The sequence below is a fragment of the Eubalaena glacialis genome, chromosome 6 (assembly GCF_028564815.1).
Source record: "Eubalaena glacialis isolate mEubGla1 chromosome 6, mEubGla1.1.hap2.+ XY, whole genome shotgun sequence".
Classification (NCBI taxonomy): domain Eukaryota; kingdom Metazoa; phylum Chordata; class Mammalia; order Artiodactyla; family Balaenidae; genus Eubalaena; species Eubalaena glacialis.
The window spans coordinates 43,297,776-43,317,079 of NC_083721.1; positions in this window are offsets into that span (position 1 = coordinate 43,297,776).

Consider the following 19,304-nt stretch of genomic DNA (forward strand, 5'->3'; position numbering starts at 1 on the left):
GTCAGATTATAAAGGTAACTGCTATAATGCCATACTTTCCTCCCCAAATCCCAACAATTATGACTGAAATGAAAATGTTGTTAAGTATAGCTTTAAGCACTGATTACTTGAAGTAAATACTCCTGAGAAAACTAGTAATCCCAGTGAATTAAAGTAACTTTAACAGGCTACTAACTGAAAGCCCTTGGTGTGAAGAGCAAGATTAGCGGCTTCCAAACAGCATCAAAGTCCCTGTTTGTCTACTTTTCAGAAATTGAAATAATGAGTCTCATTTACACCTTTTCAGCATCATTCTATCTGAAAAGATGCAAATAACACCTGTAGAGCTATGGAATGTTGGAACCACTTACAATTGATGTATTTGAACATAATTTTATAGCTGAAAAATTTGAAAATCTAATATATTTTCACATAACCTTAAATGTAGAAATAGAAAATATTTACCAAGAAGAGTATACTCAAACGGAATTTGAGGGAAGACATTGGGGTAATTTGTTAATACTGAAACAAAAATTTTCAAAGACTTTACCAGTCTAATAAACTAGTCTACAATAAATGAGTATCACATTTAAATTGTTTCAATTATTTTAAGATAACACATTTTATTAATATGAAATTCCCAAGTGAGTAATGCTGGTGATATTTTTAATGGTGCATTTTGTTGTATTCATTTTAATTTATTTAATTTTTCAGTAATGTTTCATTTTATTTGTAGTTGTGACATAACTAAAATAATTGCAATCATATTTGCAAACAAAAAAGGTTTAATGAGATTTAAACATAATATTAATTTTGTATAATGTTAATGAGTGTGATATTTATTTAATTATATAATTTTATAATTATTTTAATTCAATTATTAAAATAATTATATTACAATACTAATGATGTGCATAATTAAATGCAAATATTAAATATTTTAAATGCATAAAACTGAAGCATTTTACCATATTATACGTATATTATTTGTAAAAGTCAGTTTTGGTAGCAATACTCAGTTTAATACTATTTCTGTCCTAAACTTGCAAAACAAGTTTTATGTTTCATTTTTTAAATGGTTAAGAAATGTTTTATTCAATCATTACATTCACATAGATCTCTTTAGAAGTAAAACTAAACTCTTATAGAAAATATACTTTAATTAGATCTTATATTTTAAAGATATATACTGAAATGGTAATTATATTTGAGCACATAGTATATAAATAAACATGAATTATTATGAGCCAAACAAAGGTTTTCAATTTTAAGTCTCTGCTACTATAGTCACAATTTCAGTCAGTGAAAATATATACAAACTTCTGTAAGAGATAATTCCCCACTATTGTTTAATAGCCGTTGATATGCTATGCATTTTCTGCATAGTGCTGGCCTCACTAACAGCTCAAGCTAAGATATCTTTGAAAGGATGAGAAATGCCACTAATCAGGCAAATCTTCCTGGATCATCAATTTTGTTGCAAGATTTGGGAGGCACAGAGTCAGAAAAGAAACTATTAAACTAGTACATAATTTAAAACATTGTTTTTATATTAAAACAAACACTGATATCATGGAGATAAGAATAAGTCCCCAGAATTTGTAGGATTAAACAGGAGACGTCAAACATATTTGATACAGATGCTTCAGGCTACACTTCTGCCACCTGGGACACTCACCACTCTCCTCAGCTTCAAGGAGGACTTCGAGGAAAAGTTTGAGAAGTATGGCTGTAGCCCCTTCCTCTTGCTCATTGAACTGTCAACTACACCTCTTACCCTGCGTTATACAACCAAATTATTGCTTTTTTGTTTAAATTAATGTATTATGAACCCAGCACTTTAATATACATTTAAAGAGATACTCAAGGATAAAACAGTCATTGAGGAAAGAAAGAAAGCATAGTAATTTTTGCAGCATATAGGATTCAATAAGCATATAGGACAGATGTATAGAAAATAATACATTTTAGTAAACCTCACAACATTTCACACAAGAAATATAATAATTACTAAGCACATATGGGAAAAGGAGAGAGGCCTGAGCATTAAAGTGAGGAGCAGACACTGCTCTAAGACAAGAGACTTACTTTTGTTCTTAAAAGAATTGGATAGGGCTTCCCTGGTGGCGCAGTGGTTGAGAGTCTGCCTGCCGATGCAGGGGACACGGGTTCGAGCCCTGGTCTGGGAGGATCCCACATGCCGCGGAGCAACTAGGCCCGTGAGCCGCAATTACTGAGCCTGCGCATCTGGAGCCTGTGCTCCGCAACAAGAGAGGCCGCGATAGTGAGAGGCCCGCGCACCGCGATGAAGAGTAGCCCCTGCTGGCCGCAACTGGAGAAAGCCCTCGCACAGAAACGAAGACCCAACACAGCCAAAAATAAATAAATAAATTTTTTTTTTTTTTTAAAAAGAATTGCATAGAGAAGAAGGGGGCAGACATCCACATTTGGAGGAACACCCTGAGTAAAATCATATCACTGGCAATAATCAGGATCTGAGAAACATTATAAAGAAAGAAATGGGGACTTCCCTGGTGGCACAGTGGTTAGGAATCCACCTGCCAGTGCAGGGGACACGGGTTTGATCCCTGGTCTGGGAGGATCCCACGTGCTGCGGAGCAACTAAGCCCATGCACCACAACTACTGAAACCCGCACACGCTAGAGCCTGCGTACCGGAACTAGTGAGCCCACACGCCACAACTACTGAAGTCTGCACACTCTAGGGCCCGTGTGCCGCAACTACTGAGCCCACGTGCTGCAACTACTGAAGTTGGCGTGCCTAGACCCCATGCTCTGCAACGAGAAGCCACCACAATGAGAAGCCCACGCACCGCAATGAAGAGTAGCCCCCGCTCACCGCAACTAGAGAAAGCCCGCATGCAGCAATGAACACCAAATGCAGCCAAAAATAAATTAAAATTTTTTTAAAATAATAATATGTTTAACTGTACATAATAACAAAATAAATAATAAAATAAAATAAAGAAATGATCAGTCATGAAAGATTGGATAAGAGTGAAGATGACAATTAAAGATTTCTAAGTACCAAACGTGAAAAAAGGAAAACAATGCCAAGGTAAGTCTGAGGGGAAATTTCACGAGAGAAAAGCTTGAGTTTGGGTTTGAATATGTTGAATTTTCAGTCATTGGGGGGACAGCAAGAAGAAAAGGAAGGGTGATACTAACACTTGACCAACATGAGAAGTGACAAGGGAAGATCACCATTACCATTTCTGCTACTGAGAAAAGCACAATCACTAATTTTTTTTTTGTTTTTAATCACAGCCTCTCTTCTTTCTATATGAAACACAGAGCAATGGATATTCTCAGTGAAGGTTTCAGTGGAATCCCTAAGACTCCACAATTTGCAGTATCACTGAGGAATGAAGTTCAACTCAGGGACACTAAGTCAAGCCTGCTTCCACAGCTTTTCTTATAGGCTCACTTTCCTACACTCAACAAAAGTTTTTCTAACTCTTCCAAGAGTCTTCTAACTCATTAACTTGAACTTTACTCCAAGGATGCTAGAAAACTGCATGTCTGGTGAAGGGGCCTGGGATACTATGGTAAAGAGTAAGTAAGTGACCCAATCACCCTTGCATCCTTTCACTCTCTGGAAAGATGGCAGGGTGCAAGCTCCCTACCAGGAGATGAGCAAAATGACCACAGAGTTTCTTACATTTGGCAACCTGATGTCTTCTAGAAATATAATGTAACCCAAGTAACCACCAGGCCCAGGTGATCCAGGCTCAGCTCAGACTTACAGTCAAAGAAACATAATACTGTCGTCCCTTGTTCCAGGACACCACCCCTGCAATACCAAAATGGTGCAGTATTTGCAGATAACATATGCATATCCACCCATATACTTTAAATCATCTCTATATTACTTCTAATACCCAATACACTGTAAATAATATGTAAATAGTTGTAAGTACAATGTAAATGCTATGTAAATAGTTGTCAGTGCACAGCAAATTCAAGTTTTGCTTTTGGGGACTTTCAGGAATTTTTTTTTTTTTCCGAATGTTTTCCATGGTTGAATCCTCAGATACAGAACCTTGGATACAGAGGGCCAACTGTTGAGTAACTGGAAGGAATTAAAAGATATTCAAATCATTTAAAGATGTCCTTTATAAAATAGCAACAAGATGGAAACAGACTTTAAAAACTACAAATCATCTTAAATATCCATTTTCCCCACTTTTATAACTCTTAACATTCCCACCACATGGATAGAGCAACTCCTAAAAATCTTCCTCTCTGATACTCTCAACTCCCAACCGAGCACCCGACTCAGCCCCACCATCCCGCGAGCGTCTTTGCCTTTCCTTCCTCTCTCACTCTCCTCCAGCCACTGTTCTTTTTTTCTCTTCCCAAAGTAAATACTCCATCCTCCCTTTTTTTATTTTTTGCTTTTTTTTTTTTCTGTTTTATTTTAACGGCCCAAAGCAGCATCAAAGTAACATAAAAACTGAAAGAATTTTCCTTGGAGGCCAGAGGCAAAGAGAAAAGAGGGGACAAAAGTGGGGAGGGGTAAGCATTCACACATTACCATTTTTTGTTCCCATCACATGTGAATACTTAGTTTCCAAATAATTTACTTATTATGTTTTATTGTATTCTCAAACTCCAGGCTCTTGTGAAGACAACTGGAATTCTCGGGAGGTCTGCAGATCATTCTCTTTTAGGACCCCTTGGGCTTTTGGAATCAGTGGGAAACAATAAAAATCTCCACAGTTAAGTCACAGGACAGAGACCTCAAGAGTCCTCTAACCTTGGAGACACAAATGTCCTCAATGCTTCCCTGGCACCTGAGATGAAATGCTGGGACACAGTGCAGTGCTAGGTGCTCACGGATGGATCTACGGCTCTGCATTGCCACTCAACAGGAGGCAAGTGTGGGATTTCTGTCTACCCCAAGAACTAGTAAGCTGACATTTCCATGTTGCTTCTTTTTCTCACAGACTGTGTTTTGTCCTATTTTGAATTTAATGAGTAAGGAGAGGGACTTCCCTGGTGGTCCAGTGGTCAACATCACCTTCCAATGCAGGGGGTGTGGGTTCAAACCCTGGTTGGGGAGTTAGATCCCACATACCTCGTGGCCAAAAAACCAAAATGTAAAACAGAAGCAATATTGTAACAAATTCAATAGAGACTTTAAAAATGGTCCACATCAAGAAAAAAATGAGTAAGGAGAAGTTAATGACTAATCAAATTTTATTTAATTTTTTAAGTGTTAGAGTATTACCAAGAAAAAAAAAACCTATAAAAACATAGAATATGCTCCTTTTTTTTCTAAAATGTCCAAGGAATTTTAAGTTACTGGTGGTAAACATCTAGCGAAGTAGAAATTTTTTATATCAACTACTAGTTTCAATTACATAAAGTATAAAAATACATAAATATCCTTTGGCACATAGTGGGACCTTAATAAATATTCATAAACTAATCATTCTCCTCCAAGAGACTAAGTTATTGACAGTGGTTGAAGATAATAGTCTCTTTACCAGAAAACTAAGATATTTCTTTTTTCTGAAAAACAAAAGAATTTTAAGCAAATTTGCCCTTAAGGCATCTAATTTCAGGTAGTTTATTTGAATCATGTCCTCTACGATAATTGCACACATTTTAATAATTACTATAAATGTATCAGGGAGTGCTACATTCTTAATCTTCATTTACAGAATGAGAAATCACAGTATTTGGGTTTGAAGGAATAGGGGTTGTAACTATGGTAGAATACGTACTTCCTACTCAACCTGTCCAGCTCTAATTCAGTTATGTGATATTAACTATCCATTACACCCACTTAACTGTTTATTCAGCTGAGTAAAGAGACATCAACCTAAGTAGCACCAAGTGGTTTCAGATTTTACCTAAGTGCAAGATCGCTTTATACACATTATAGAATTATAATTGCAGAGTAGATAACAATTATGTGAAATGGATGAAAATCATCCAGAATGAATGAACTCTTATTTAAAGTATATTATGTACCACTTAAGAAAAATGCTGAATACTTTAACTGGGATGAAAGAAAATTTGAAATAAAGTTCCTTAATTTGGGATAGCTCTTCTGTGGATGCCTATGTTTAATAGCATTATAAAATATCACTTCTAAGATAACATTATATTTGTAGACAGCATATTCTTAGGTCACAGAGTTATGATTCGTATATATCAAGTCACTTAGCACTGCTGGCAAGTGTTGCCAGCCTGAAATATAAAACAGAGAGGATAATAAAACTTTAACAAGCAGCAATAAAACTAATGAAATATAATCTCAAACATACTACTCTAATTCATCCAGAGAGGAAACACAATCACCCGATCCTGAGGATGAGGAAATGAAGCCAGGTCCATAAAAACACATATTCATCATAGTAACATGGGTCATTTTAGAGTTAGAACTAAAGAGAATTCAAGCTGGTTATAGCAGTGTAATTATCATGGCCAAATAGATGAGGATGACAGGATGAAGCAGCAGTTCACAAATGCTTATTTTGGCTCCATATTTAAAGCTATGGAAATGAAAATATTGATGTTATTTTTAATAGGGATAATCTTTCATGCTGAGGACAGAGAAATTTCATGACAGACTGAGCAGCACTTAATAAGTTAGTTCTGACTTCCAAGATTAATATGTAAGTGGGTCACAAGTTTATTTACATATGGTTTGTATGTGCCTATAATAACCATGCAATAAAGTCCAAAATAACTTCAGGTCGATGTTTATTACCGTGTCCCTTGAGGTTGTAATTTGACAATTGTGTGTTTCCCCTCCTTATTCCTTGTCTTTCTTGTCTGCTTTTGAGAACTCAGAATTCCAAATTTAAGAGTAAGGTAGGAGAGAGGAGGAGAGAGAAAGGGAGACGAAAGGAAGAGTGAAAAAGAGAAAAGCGAGGAGGGGAAGGAGGTAAGAGGAAAGGTACAATTTGTTACATGAGTCCTTTCTCTGTACCTTTGATGTTCTGCACACAAAAATGATTTAAGTCAGCCAGCTAAATAACAGAGAATGGACTTATCCAGAGATGAAATCAGATAGACAAGCTTTCCTTTTCTTTTAATAGACAACCTCTATGATTGTGCATATAGTATAGTTTACACATCCAAATAAATCAGTAAAGAGAAATGGCTCAATAGTTGTTCATTCTCAGAAGCATCCACAAGACAACTAGGAGTTCTGTGCTTAGTTTCCCACTGTGGAAGACTTAGGAAAAAATTAGAGGCATTCATATCAATGATTGACTTCTATTATCCAAGGAGGCTGAGGAAACACATAATGGCAAGTGGGGTCAAACAATGAATAAGACAGGATATGGGATAATATGAGTAGAAATAAAGAGCAAGATGGTATACAGAGATTATATAAAAGTTTGGAATTTCTGTTAATCAAAGGGCAACCTAAATGGACTAGCAGGAATTTTTTCCTAACAGAATGAACTCACAAGCAGATTATCTGCCACAGGCTGAATTGACTGGAGCATTTTAAGCAACTCAAACTAATAAGGTGCTTGAAACACAACAAGGGAAAAAAATGTGTCACATGAAAAACGTATGAATATAGGAATGAATTTTTCTTTTTTAAACCTAGGTTTTATCAGAGTAGAAAACAGACTATAAGGTTTAACTCTAATATAAATAATCACATTCATCTTACTTGCTTTCTGTTGTCTCATATTTCTTTTTAAAATAAGTGTACTCCTACCCATTGGTTTTATTTCAGTTTGGTTGATAGGTGTGCTAATGTTGGCCTCAAAATTGTCCCCTTTTAAAAGACTCACTGTTTCTCACCTGTCTTGAAATTTTAATAACTAGGTAATATATTTTCCATCTTTAAAATTATAATTATTTATTTTATTACTTACCTCTGAGGGGTGTCCTGAGAATAATACAAGAGGAAAAGAGAAAGAAAAAAAAAAAAAAACACTTTACAGTAATGAAATAATGAAATAAATGAGGTTTGGAAGAGTTATAGATTGATGAAAAGTTAACACTACTATTTTACTACTCAATATAAATGGATGATCATTCTTTTTACTAAAAATAGAACCAAAACAACAATGCCTTTAACATCTACCTGTTTTCACTGATTACTAATAATTCTATCAGTCTACGGTGGGAGAGGGGGAATTCTCAATATAAAGAGCATATACTGATAATATTTTTAATATTAAAAATGTTCTGTGAAATAGGAAAACCGAGTTAGGTCACGTTCATGTTTTAATGGAAAATTTGAGTTGTTAGGTTATACAGTTTGAAAACGATTTTTTTTTTTAAAACTTGCTTTCATTGTAAGGCATTCGTGTAGCGCCATCGTGTGGTAAACCAAGCACATACCAGTTTATTTGAAGTAGTGTGAAAGTCCCAAAAGAGAAAGAATGTGCTATTTGTTTGGGTCCATGCTGATAAACTTCATCTTCTCAAAAAGAACCTAGAAAGAGTAAACTGTAATAAATTCATACCATAAATCTAAGCCCAAGCACTTATTTACCAGCGGGCTTGGTTAGTGTGTGCTTGAATTCAGAACGAAATCAACATTAGCTGAGAAGACCACAGGGAGCTAATAATATTTCCCATTTCAGAACTGTTCAATATTCTGGGTATCATATGATAAGACAGCAGACGTGAAGCTGACCAAAGCGCCTTCTTTAATGTTACCCCATAGCCAGATCTTCTTCTAAAAGACCTATCAACTGTTCAAAATTGTGTTCTTTATGTAATTATTTCCAAAATCACAAGTTACAGTTAAAATGATAATTTATAACCATAGTTCCTTTTTTATCTCACTAAAAAAAATCTGGGGACAGGAATAGACAAGTTTGTCCCATATTATTTGCACATATGGGGCAAATCAGAGCAATTTAAATTGGAAATATTAAACACACAGCATGATATTGTACTTTTCTCACATCATTTGCATTTATTTTCAAAAGTACAAAATCAAACATTAGCTCCAACTCTCTTCTAGTTAATTTTCAATATCATCTCTAATACTGAGGGATGGGTATAATCATTCAAATCATGATCACAATGAGATTATTTTAACAAATTTATATTTTACAAGTTAAAATTTTTCTTCCAAGGTCAGAACATGGAAATCAAAAACACAAGTTGGTAAGGGACTGATTCTGGATTGAAATACAAAAGTTCTTTTAAAGCCTTTAAAATTCTTTTTCAGAAATAATACATTACAAAAATTTAAATATAGCAAAGACCACAGAGAAATGCAATTCTGTTAATGACTCTTTCACTTTAGAAAGTATTAAATGAGCTGGTGAAATTTTTGCCTTTAATTGATAGCATAAAGAGAGAGAAATGGGGTCATTTCATTTAAACTCTGTTGTCTTTATATATTGTTTTAAGAAATGCCAAGTACTTTCAAACATATTATTTCAGATTATAAAATTTAAATATGCCAATCAGTTTTGCAAGACAAAATCCTAGTTTACTTTCTTCTTTTCCCTTCTCTGTAAAACACCAACCACAAGAGGTGAGGTAGATTAAGAGATACAAACTTCCAGTTGCAAAATAAATGAGTCATGGGTATGAAATGTACAGTGTGGGGAATATGATCAATAACTATGTAATATCTGTGTGGTGACATATTTTTAAAAAGCACCTATCACAAGTTTCTTATTAGATTGAAAACATATAAAATTATCAACAGATATAAAATCAGAAATAGCATAGCTATGAATTGAAATTTTTGGTCTTAAGCTGTCACTAATTCTATAATTTCCTTCCATTTAACATAGTGTCATTCTATAACACATTAATGAGTTTATAATAGTTCATATAAAATAAGTTTGTTCAGTGAAATTTAGTAGAAAAAAAAAGGATATCTGTATATGAGAGAAAAGAAAAAAATGACCTAGTAAATATCCTAATGAAGAAAGAGAAAAAAGAAATGTGTTGAGTAGAGACAGAGATTATCTAACCCAAAGATAAGATCAGCACTATTATTTTGGTTATGAGTGTCTATTATGGAAAACAAAACAAACCCAATAAATAGGCATAATAAAACAAATAGAATGCCTAGAGAAATATTGAACACTCTTAAAGGACTTAATAATTAAGGAAGGTGGAACCACTTTAGGACCAGTCCACAAATTTCTTAACTGCTTGACAAAAAAATTTAATTCAGCCACCATGTGTTTTGATACAATAGATGTATCATGGGCAGCTGCCAATGGTAGGGCTACAAATGGAAAGTCTCCCGCATCTTCAACCTTCGTGAAAGGGAATGGCTTCCAGTAGATTTGGCTATGGTGTAATATCAAGGAAGGAGTATTGGTCAGCTTTATAGATAAATGTCTGTTGTCTTAAGGACAAGGAAGAATGGAGGCAATCTTTAGTCAACATTCTTTTGACTGCAAGTAACTGAAACTCATTTGAGATGGCTGAAGCAAAGAAGGGCATCTGTTATATGGATATAAGTGTACAGTGCTAGTCAAAGAGTGATCCAAAGAACACGATGGGATTAGTTATAGAATATGAGATTAAGCACTTAGAAAGCTATGTAGCATTTGATAGAGTAATTTTTTTGTCTACTGATTCTGTAATAAAATCTGTATTAGTTTTCTGTGGCCACAGTGACAAATTACCATAAACTTGGTGGCTTAAAACAACAGAGATTTATTCTCTTATGGTTCTGGAGACTACTCCAGCCATCCCCTTTAAAAGGAGGGCCTTGAGCTAGTGAAGCATCTTTGCCAGCATAAGCAGAGAGCAGGAAGTGCTTGAGAGTTTACAACCACCACTGCCTCCCAAGGTGGCTGCAAGCCAATGAATGATTGGTAAGGGAATATGAAAGCCCAGCAACTTTGCCTTGAGTCGGGACAAACAGTGCATTGTAACTTACATTCTAAAATCCCCTGCTGGATCAAGCTGTCACCACCCTTGCTTGAAATAGCACCTTTGCTGCTTACCTTCCCTCACTCCCTTACCAGTTTATCTGGGAGCACTTCCTTAATAAATTACTTGCATATGAATTCCTTGTTTAAGGTCTCCTTATATTGAAGAAACTGACCTATCACAAAGAGTATTTCACAGACAACTTATTTAATGTCCCCTTAGATTGGAGAACCCAACCTAAGACAAAAGGTATCTCATACATAGAGCAAGACAAGCATCTTTAACGAGGACTGAAGAACCAGAATCAGATCATCCAGCTCTCTCTCTCTGGGCCTCCGAAGCCTTGTGAACTATTCCCTCTGCTTCTCGCTGCATGTCTATTTTATTTTTGTTTCTGCACACAGCTATCTCTGCTTTACTGCACTTGACCATAACTTTCCATCTAACTTTTGGGTCTCGATTTGTAATTTCTTTCCACTTAATAAAGTAACTTTCCACAATTTATTCATAAATTTTCCAATATTTTTATATAGAAGTTTATTTCAATGAACTTTAATAGAAAAGAAGTATCACTCCACAGCTCTAAAGATTACAAAACTCTGAAGAAGATTTTAAGAAGATTCATGTCTGTTAGAAGATTCTTCTCGTTTAAGAGAAGAGATGCATGGTATGGACAAAAACCACCCAAGCTCAGGCTACAGCAGTTATCTGGAGGAAAACATGATGAGCCTCATTCTTGGGCCTTGGAGAACAAACTGAGAGAAACCTTGAGAGGGAGACATATCCTGAACCAACAATGTACTTGTCTTTGAATACAGAAAAGGCTTAAATGTGACATAGAAAAAGTTATTAACAATTAAACCATTTACTGAAGAATAAAACCTTGATTTGGCCATTGGTAGTTTTATTGGTTAGAATAATTTAAGATAACTTTTTTACTAATTATGATTAAAAACAATATTACTTACTGTTATTATTAAAAAAAAGATATCTAACATTTACTCAATTCCTGTTATATACCAAGCACTGTATTTAAATCTCTATGTGTAAAAGCTCATTTATTTGTCACAATGATATTTTGATATGTATATTATCCCCTTTTCAAAGATTTCAAAACTGAAGCTCAAAAGGTAGTAACTCACTCACAGTCATACAGCTAGTAACCTGGAAGGCGAACTTAGACCTTTGTTACCAAAGCCCAAGTCATTTCCACCCTACCATACCATCCTAACCTATCTTATTCTGTGTCAACAACTCTCTCCCTTTGTGTGTCTATCAGTGATCCTGTTTCTAAGTCAGTGCTTGTTCTACAACATCAGCTGCCTCAACTTCACTGTCTCCTCTCTCAGAAGTCCCCTTCAAGGTGTTATGGTGTTAATGGAAGGGATCCATGAAGACTGTAAGGTATACCGCATACGCACAGGTTCTATTGCATGCCCTATCCAGTTTCTCAGAACATGCACACATGTCCTCTGCATTGGTGGGGGGAAAACCCTCATCTGGTTCCATGGGAGAACTTTCAAACAAGCTTAAGTGTTCCTAGCTCCAGAATGAATTTAATGTAATTAGACAATGCAGAAGAATACACAAAATGATCCCTCATTCCACTGATTATTTAATTTTTAAAAATTGACTGGTTATAACTGAAGCCACTGAATAATGTTAAAGAAGGAGAATAGGTCTTGATCGTCTTTGGTGAAAATGCGAAATTAAATATGGCTTTGTCCCACTGAAGCTTTATATCAGAGATTAATGCTTAACAAAAGACAGTACAGTGGAAAACTACCACCTTATGGAAAGCCAGAAAAATAACAATAAACACTTTAAACTATTAAGATTAACTAAGATATAGAAATTAATGAAAAAATACAAAACTTCATTATAATCTGCGTCATAGTTATTTTATTATTTGTACTTCAGGGGGTCAATTTGAACCACATTTACAGATCCCTAAACACCATGCATCTGTCATTGACTACACATTCATGATTGTGTTAAATAATGAAAGCCTAATTCAGTACAGTATGCCTGAAATAAATGTTTGACTCTGACTCAGGCACTGAGTTTGATTCTGAGGATACCCATATGAGGAATCCATGGGTCTTGTTCTCAAGGAGGGAGCTTACAATCTTGCTATAAAATAAATAAGTTCTTGTTCATTCAACGTATATATTGAATGAGAGAGAGATGGAAGGAGAGAAACATTCTCTTAGGAACTGGGGATCAAAGGTGAGGGAAAAAAAGATACCATTTCTGCTTTACCGTTGTACACTAGTAAGGTAGATGGATATTAATAAATAATCATTACAAACAGGTAAGGCTATGAAGTATATAATAGGAGAAACTGATCTATGATGATTAAGCTGAGATTTGATGGCAGAGTCAGGGCGAGCTAAATAAAGTGAAAGGAGGATGCTGGTGGATTTTTAGAGTAAAGGAATAACATGCGCTAAAGTCCTGTGAATAACCATTTGAGAAGGCATTTGAGTGAGTGACTTGAGAGCAAAGAATGGGGGCATAGCAAGTATGAGACTAGTCTGGTAATGTAGGCCGGACTGTGCAGAAAGTAGAATCCTAAATTGAAAATGTTGATCTTCATCTAGGAGCCATGGAAGCCACTGAAGAGATTTCAATCAGAGAGTGGAAGCTAGATCACTGAGTAGAACAAATAAAAAGAGCAAGCATGTGGATAATGTAAACCAGAGAGCAAATGATTACAGCAGTACAAGAGCAAGGAGCTAATATCAACAAAAATATACAAAAGCATAAAAATGTTTGTTCAGAATACAGACAGAATGATTCATCCTTTCCAGAGTAAAACAGAAAGTCTTCACAGAAATAGCATTAAGTGTGGACTTGAACAGTGAATAGAAGTTTGGCAGGGGCGAGTGAGGGAATGATATTTTATGCAGAGAAAACAGCATGATCAAATCAGCGGGAGCTTAAAATGAAGCTTCTTGAGAGTAGAAACTCTTTTTGGTGCTTTTTCTCCCCTTCGGTCCTCAACATTTATCGTAATGCTTGTCATACACAAGTTGTTCAATCAATGAATGTGTTCAGAAAATAAACGCATCCAGAGTAGCTGAACTGTGCACTGCATAGAAGAAATTCAAGATAGAGAATGACAGTGGAAACACAGGCAAGAAGATGAGTTTGAATTTCCTCCTCTAGGTAGTAGATAGTCAAAGACAGTATTAAGGCACAAAAATAACTTGATGGACTTTCATTTTCAAAATATAAATAATAAGAAAAAAAACAGTGAATCGAATACAAGGAGATTAGAAAGTTGAAGCAAAAAGACATATAAGAGGTGAATGCATAACCCGAATGCATAACCCAAATGTATAACCAATGTGAGCCTAGGGCAGAAGAACTACAGTGGTAATTGAGAAGAGGTAAAAAATCCCCAAAATATTTTAGTGGTAGAATTGATGAGACTTGGTTACTAAATGAATAAATTATGAGGGGAGCAGGGGAGAAAGAAGTATGAGGTCACAGATGAATGAGGTTTTTAGAGAAAGTGCCTAAGTAAATGATGATCGTTTTATTTAAGATAAAAGAACACAACAGGAAAAAAAGACTTGCAGGAATTAATAAAAGTGCAATTTCGGGCTCTATTTAATTTTGCAATGCCAGATATGTGTTGGGGATATGCTAAAGATACAGAATAAAAGCTCACCATAAGTTGGGGCCAGAGATAAATCTTTGGAAGCCATCTTTAAAGAGTTTGAACTCTCCAAATGGAATAAGCACAAAATGAGTAAACTCAGCAGTGCAACAATTTACACTAAGTCACAGGAGATAAAAGGGGTTTTCTCTTGGAGTATCCATTTTACTCTATGGCAAAGAATTTCAAGCATTTGCCATGAAAAAAAATAATTAAAAACCTCATGGTAGATACTTCTTGCTGAAAGAATTTAGTTTTCAAGAAGAGGTTAAGGAAATGATTCCTGAAATATCTAGAAGAAGAAAAAAAACATTAGGGAGAGAAGAATCTGAGCCAAATGAAAAAGTATCATATGTTGAGTTAACTGAGAAATTTTATGAATAGGAATGGCTAGTATCAATTTGTAGTTATTTTTTTAATGATACACTTAACTGACATCTGGTGCATTGAAGGGGTTCAAAACAAGCCTCCCCAAAATGTGCCCCAAAACTTTTGCATGAGGATTATTTCAAGCTAAAGGCATTGAGACCCTGCAGATTCAAGAGAAACTTCTGCCCCTTCTTTAATTAAGTAGGAGAATTTAAATTGCTCTTTCCCAGATTAAGAGTTATGATCAGATATAAATTTTATCCAAGTGGCCCATATATACGGCAGGGCAAACATCTAATTATCCAACATCTGCTCTTCTACTTATCACCCTATGAATGACCCACTTGTCCTTGGAAGCCCCAGGCCCCTATCCCATTTCTTATCTCAGGGTGGCATATATACTTCACTTTACCTTTCTGTCTTTGAACCCCTCATATATGTGGGGTCTCTAACCCTCCCATGGATGTGAGACTCCTGTACATACAAAAAAAAATTTGATTTTTCCTGTTATCATTTCTTATGTCAATTTAATTCTTAGACCAGCCAGAAAAACCTAGAAGCGTAGAGGAAAGGGTTTTTTTTTCCTCCCCCGTAGCACCAAACCTTTAGTAACTCTGCTACACTTACAAATTCATTGTACCAGCTATGTTCAGGGAAATTTGGAAAAAAGAGTTCCTCTTCTATATCATCTGGTTGATACTGTCCTCACAGGTATGGATGGTCCTAGAAGGATAATGTAATAGTATATAAAATGAACTACACCGCCATTGTAAAGCAATTATACTTCAATAAAGATGTTTAAAAAAAAAAATGAACTACACCAGAAGCAGCAGGAACTCAAAGTCAGAGGTGACTAAGGAAAGCTTGCACACCCTCCCTAAGACCCACACATACCACACCCCCAGGTCCCAGAGAGATGGAGAGGGACTCATAGGACATGGGATGAGGTCCAAGCAAAATAATATAATACTAATAATTCCCAAAGGCAGACTACCTCATTTGACATCTTAGTTATACCTTTTATAAATTAAATGATGGTAGATATAATATTGACTAGAATATAAAATCTACCTGAATTAAGATAAAACTCAGAACTTCAAAGTGGTTTTGTGCTTAGGGTGAAAAACTTCAGGTTATGCTTCCAAAACCCCCCAAAGACACAAGTTCACTCTCCTATGCTGTCAGAGCTGATTTTCTAGTCTGCAAATCAACTAAAAGAGAAGACAGGAGATGCCATGAGAAATTATGACATCAACCACGGAAGATGAGATTTGGAAACATTCACATTGAAAGGATGACTTTACCAGAATTGCCAAAAAAAAAAAGATTTTTTTTTTTTCCGAGAAGCTGGAAAAGAATCCTGAGAGAGAAGTGACACAAAATCCAAAACCTAAGAGTGCTTCAGATCTGATAGGAGGCCCTGGTCAACAGGGTCAAATTTGGTTAAAACATCTTTGAGAATTATAATTAAGACTTTCAGTTTGGCAAATGGGAGGTCAATGGTGGTTTGCACAAGAGCAGTTTTAGTGGAATAGCTCAGTTGGGTGGTGAGTTACCTTGTAAACATAAGATTTTTTTTAAATGAGCAAGAGAATCTGGATTACTCTCCTGAGAAGTTTAGCAGTGATGAAGGGAAGGAGAAAAACAGGTAACAGCCAAGAGATAAGACTTGATTAAAGGTCTTTTTCAGAATGGAGAAATCATGAATAAGCTTGTAGACTAGGGAAAATAGGCAGAAGAAAATTACTGATTAAGAATGCAAGGAATGCAGTTTTTGGTGGCATAGGTACCCACAAAGTGGAGGAAATAGGAAAGGAGCACATTGGACAGGATAAATCCTGGGCAGGAGAAACGCTGCTTTCCCTCTGCATTGGGAAGAAAGGGATGAGAGAGAGTGGAAAGCTAGGTAGGCTGAGAAGACTGTGGGGTCTCTGTCTTCTCAGGGAATTTAGACGTTAGGTGAGGGCTGAAGGTGCAGTGTTGAGCTCAGGCATGAAGAGATAATAAAAGTCTGTTAAATTTATGGCAAAGGGGGTAAACTGGAGAGAAGTGAAAGAATTAGTGAGTACGCTGTGAAGGCACTAGCTGGCACTGAATGACTTTAAAGTAGCTAATTATATGTTATGTGAATTTTACTTCAATTTAAAAAAAAGTAGTGAGCAATAGTGAAAGTCTGAAAAGCAGGCAGTCAAGGTTAGTATAAGACAATAAGAAAAGAAGTAGGATGCTCAAAGAACATGAGGCATTCTGCTAAATGTGTTACAGTTCTGTTTTGACTTTACTGACTTGACACAAAATTGACTGAAATATGAGTTTATCTTCAAAGGTAGAAAGAGAGAAAAAGCAGTATCATAGGCAAAAATAGAAAATATACAAAAGGAAAAAATATAGTTGGATATTGGGCATTTAAGTCAGGAGGGGAAAAAACAAGTCTGTTAAATGTAAATAATTGGAGGGTTTTTGTGTGTGTGTGTGACTGAGTAGAATTCATTTGAATTATTCCCAAGGATGTCAAAGTAATGATGAAACACTCCTTTTGTAAGAGTGAAAAATAATGACATGTGCAGGTTGATATAAAAGTTGAGGATTTCCTCTGAGACAGTTCCGGCAAGATTTGTGGATGTGGGCTGTTCAGCAGTAATATGAGTCATGTGTTTTGCCTGGGACATGAAATTCCAAGAATGAGGAGGAAAATAGGGTGCATCTTTGCATGTCAATATCTTCCTTATATTGGTAATATCTCTTTAGAGTGCAATGCCTTTTACCCTAAATCATCTTGTTTGCATTTGAGTAAGGATGGCTCATTCTTGCTTCTTTCTGGGCAGAACACAAACACAGAAGTCTTCAATGTTTCCCTTCATCTCCTGCAAATGTTCTGCTATAAACACTCAGCTCCAAAAAACTTCTTTGTCAAGATATTCTCTCTTCTAGACAAGATGATGGTGAAGCATGATATAGCTATCTCAGCATGCTACAAAAGTACTTACCAAAGCTCACACACCTCATTCTTTTTACCTTATTCCTTGTTCTCCCTTTAACCTTCATTGGTGCAATGATTTTAATGAGCCTAGCTTTTTCACGTATCCATGGAGTCATTGGTATTTTAGGAGGTAGGGAGGCTGTCTAGAAGCAGCTGTGGATTCAAAAAGATTAGTGTTTTCCCTGTACATAAATGTTTGCAACCTAGTTGGAAAGGAAGTAAAGCAAGTACATATAAACAAGAGAATTTATTTATTTATTCAAAAAAATGTTTTGCTTACCAAATGCCAGGCATTAGGGTACAGGTAATGTCCCTCCTTTCATAAAAATTATAGTCTATGGAAGGACATTGTAAATAAATAGTATACACGGAAGTATATACAAATGCGGTTAAGTGCTACAAGGGAGAATGGATGGATTGATTTGGGAAAGTCTGAATAAAGATGAGGAGGACTCTCATAGCGGAATGAAAAACATAGTAAGCAAAAGCAAAAGAAAGACAAATGATTAAATGGTACCTGTGAAGGGCCACAAAATAAATGACCTGATGAGGTAGAGATGATGGCTGGGGACAGTAGGAGGGGAAAAGGTTATGAAGGATCTTGGGAACCCTCCAGAGAACTTAAACATAAAGCAATTACTGGCCAGGGAAGTAGTCTGTTTTAAAATGAGATTAACAATAGGACTAGCCCTTTTTGTCTATAATAAGGAATTACTCTTCGTCCTCTGACAGGAGAATTTTGCAGGTGAGGAAGAAGGTAGAAGTCAGGAAAAGGAACTGAGGACGTGTAGCAATTTGTCACATCTGTCCCTCATTACCATGGGTTTTATTTATGCACTAAACTGAAAGCATGAGTGGAGAGAAAGTGGATGCAAAGTGCTACTTTAAAATCTAAGTTATTAAGAACAAAAAAGAAAAGCATTTAATCATATTATTAAATTTGGCCAACTCATAATAAGTATTTTGTGCTTCTTTTCTCAGCCCTAAGATACACTTTATATGTGGTACATTTTATCATGAAACTAGTAGAGCTAAATATTTCTTAAATTTGAAGTATTACTGAGTAGTCTCATGAATGCAGAGTAATAGAAAGTCACTAGAATAATTTTGAAATATACGTTCTTTTCCTGACTTAACCTCAACATGGCCAAGAGACCACTTTTCTAAATCTAATAGCCTGATGCTTTCCAGTTTCCAGTCAAGCATGTAGGTAATAATAAAGCAGATTTTAAAACTACTATCAAAAACACAGCTTTATTAATTAAACTGATTTTTTTCCTTATTTGAGTTATTTAGCATCTCCCATTCTACCCACCCAAAGAGGCCTTATATTTGTTTTTAATAAAAGGGATTTTAAAAATTAAAAAGCGGAAGAACAAAGCATTGAATAATAACTGCCTATATAATGGACTAGGTCATGGAAAATAATTTTTATTTGAATAAATCT